The following is a 2,500-nucleotide window of genomic DNA, read 5'->3' on the forward strand; positions in this document are numbered from 1 at the left end:
GAGAAGAGCGCGCGCTCTCTCGCCCCCCTTCCTCAGCTGCGGGGTTGCGGCCGCCGGGGCCCGCCGCGCTCTCCTCCTTCCCGGGCCGCCTCCGCGGTCTCTCGCGCGCGGCGCCGCGTCCGGCGCCGCGGCCGCGCCTTCTCTCTGTCCCCCTCGACGGCCTTCCCCTCGAGCGCGCCGGCGGCCGCCGGTCGCCGGCCATCCCCCGGCTCTGAGCGCCCGCGCCCGCCCGGGGCGAGCGCTCGGCGGGCCCTCCGTCGCCGGGAGGGTCCGCGAGCGCGGGCGGCCCCGTGCCGAGCGGCGGCGGCGCCGCTCGGCGAGTGTCCCCCGCGAGCCAGCGCGCGGGGGACGGTCGGCCGGAAGGCGCCCGCCGTCGCCGGCGGCGGTCCCGGCCCGGGCCCCGCCCGCCGCCTCCCCGTCGCCCTTCCCCGGCCGCTCGCGGACCGGGAGGAAGGTAGGGCGGGCGTCGCTCCCCCACGGGCTCGGCGCTCGCGCGCCTTCCCCCCGGGCGCGTGCCCCTAAGGGGAAGGGGCTCCGTGGCGGTGCGAGGCGGCGGCGGTCCCGGGAAGGGCGGCCGTCGCGGCGGCGGGTCAGCCGCCCGGCAGGCTCCGGGCACTCGCGACGCCGGCTCGGGTCTCGGTGTGGCGCCCGCCTCCGGCGCCGGCGGCGGAGCGCGTCCGCCAGGCGCTCGCCCTCTCCCGGCGGGAGCCGGTCCCGCGGGGGGGCCGTGTGTGTGCCGGTAGGGCGGTGGCCGTCGCGTGCCGTCTCGAGCGCGGTAAGGCCGCTGGGGAAAGAGAGAGCGAGCGAGCCGAGAGAGAGAGCAGAGAGAGGGCCGGCCGCGCGCCGTGGCGCGGCGGCGCGCTCCGCGAGTCCGCGGGAGCGGTCGTAAGAGAAGGGGGAGGCGGCGCGCGCGGGGGCCGACGGCCGCGCCCCCGGCCGCGTGCGTCCCGTCGTCCCGTGGCAACGAGGCCGGGCGGGCCACCGCGTGGCCCCCCGCGGTCCGGCGCGCGCCGCGCGGCTCCCTCCGTGCGGAGGCCGGGCCGAGCCCGGGCGCCTGGGCCGCCTTCGAAGGACGGCACGGGAGGCGGCGTCTCCCCCCCCCACCCTCGCGGCGGGGGGAGGCGGTCGGGGGCGCGGGCCCCCCCGCTTTTCCGCCGACCTTCGGAGCGTTCCGTGGGTTTCGCTCTCGCTTCGTTTTTTTTCTTCCCCCCACCTCGGTTTGTGGTTGCGTGTGTGCTCGTACGGTTGGCAGCCGGGGCCGCGCGGCCGCGCGCGGGCCCTCGGCGAGAGAAAGAAAAGAGGGGGCCGCTCGACGCGAGCGGTCTCCCGGCCCCTCCGCCCGTGCGCGGGGTGGGTGCCGAAAGGCAGACAACTCTTAGCGGTGGATCACTCGGCTCGTGCGTCGATGAAGAACGCAGCTAGCTGCGAGAATTAATGTGAATTGCAGGACACATTGATCATCGACACTTCGAACGCACTTGCGGCCCCGGGTTCCTCCCGGGGCTACGCCTGTCTGAGCGTCGCTTGACGATCAATCGCCGCCCGGGGGGGGTTCGCCACCCCGGCGGCGCGGCTGGGGTCGCATCGCAGGCCCGTCGGCCGCGGCCGTCGTGGCCGCGCAAGGGCCTTCGTCCCCCTAAATGCAGACTCGGGGAGCGCTCCGTAGCTCCCCGCTCCCGGAGCGAGCCGCTGGGGCGGAGCTCGTCCTCGCCGGGGGCCGCGCCGCCAGGCGGTGGCGCGGCGGCCGGAGAAGAGAGAGCGAGAGAGACGCGGTCGAGGGCGCCCCGCCGAAGGGGCGCCGAGAGACGAAGGGCGAGAGAAGGGAGGCGAGGCGCGCGGGCCTCGCCCCCCGGCCTCCCCCCGCGCGGGCGGCTGTCTGCGGGTACCGTGCCGTGCTGCCGGGCCGCGCGCGAGGTGCGAGCGCCGTGGGGGCGGGGGGGCCAACCCGCCGTCCTCCTTCCCTCGCCGTCCTTCTCTGTCGCCGTCTCGGGGCGCCGTCGCCGTTCTCGCCGACTCTCTCTCCTCGCCGAAGGCCGTCGCGCCGCCCCGCCGCCTGGCGGCCGGGGTTCCTCCCGGTCGGGGCCGTCTCTGCCGCGTGCTCTCCCTCGCCTTTCGGTTCTCGTCTCCGGGACGGGGTCGAACGCGCCTCTTCCCCGCACGAGTCTCCCCGCGTCTATCTCTCGCGCGCTCTCTCTCTCTTTCTCTCTCTCTCTCTCGCTTGTCCCCCGCGGTGGGGGGCAAGGGGAGGGGGGGGGGAGGAGGGGGGAAAAAAGAGCAAGCGGGGCAAAAGAAGACGCGCGGGGGGCCGGCGGGAGAAGCGCGAACGAGAGCCCGTCCGCCTGCGGCCGTCGGGTCCGTCCGGGCGGCGCGCAGCGGGCGGCGCAGCTTTGGGCTTGCGACCTCAGATCAGACGTGGCGACCCGCTGAATTTAAGCATATTAGTCAGCGGAGGAAAAGAAACTAACGAGGATTCCCTCAGTAACGGCGAGCGAAGAGGGAA

General features: G+C 76.4%; 1 non-coding gene and 1 pseudogene across 1 annotated transcript; both read left to right on the forward strand.

The window, feature by feature from the left end:
- The first annotated feature begins 1,370 nt into the window (after window positions 1-1,370).
- Window positions 1,371-1,523, forward strand: LOC140681674 (5.8S ribosomal RNA). The gene has a single exon (XR_012052706.1). It is a non-coding gene; the product is annotated as a 5.8S ribosomal RNA (ribosomal RNA).
- Window positions 1,524-2,396: 873 nt separating this feature from the next.
- Window positions 2,397-2,500, forward strand: part of LOC140681658 (28S ribosomal RNA) — a 9,049-nt pseudogene continuing 8,945 nt past the window's right edge.

This window comes from Taeniopygia guttata, chromosome 37 (genome assembly GCF_048771995.1).
Source record: "Taeniopygia guttata chromosome 37, bTaeGut7.mat, whole genome shotgun sequence".
Taxonomy (NCBI): Eukaryota; Metazoa; Chordata; class Aves; order Passeriformes; family Estrildidae; genus Taeniopygia; species Taeniopygia guttata.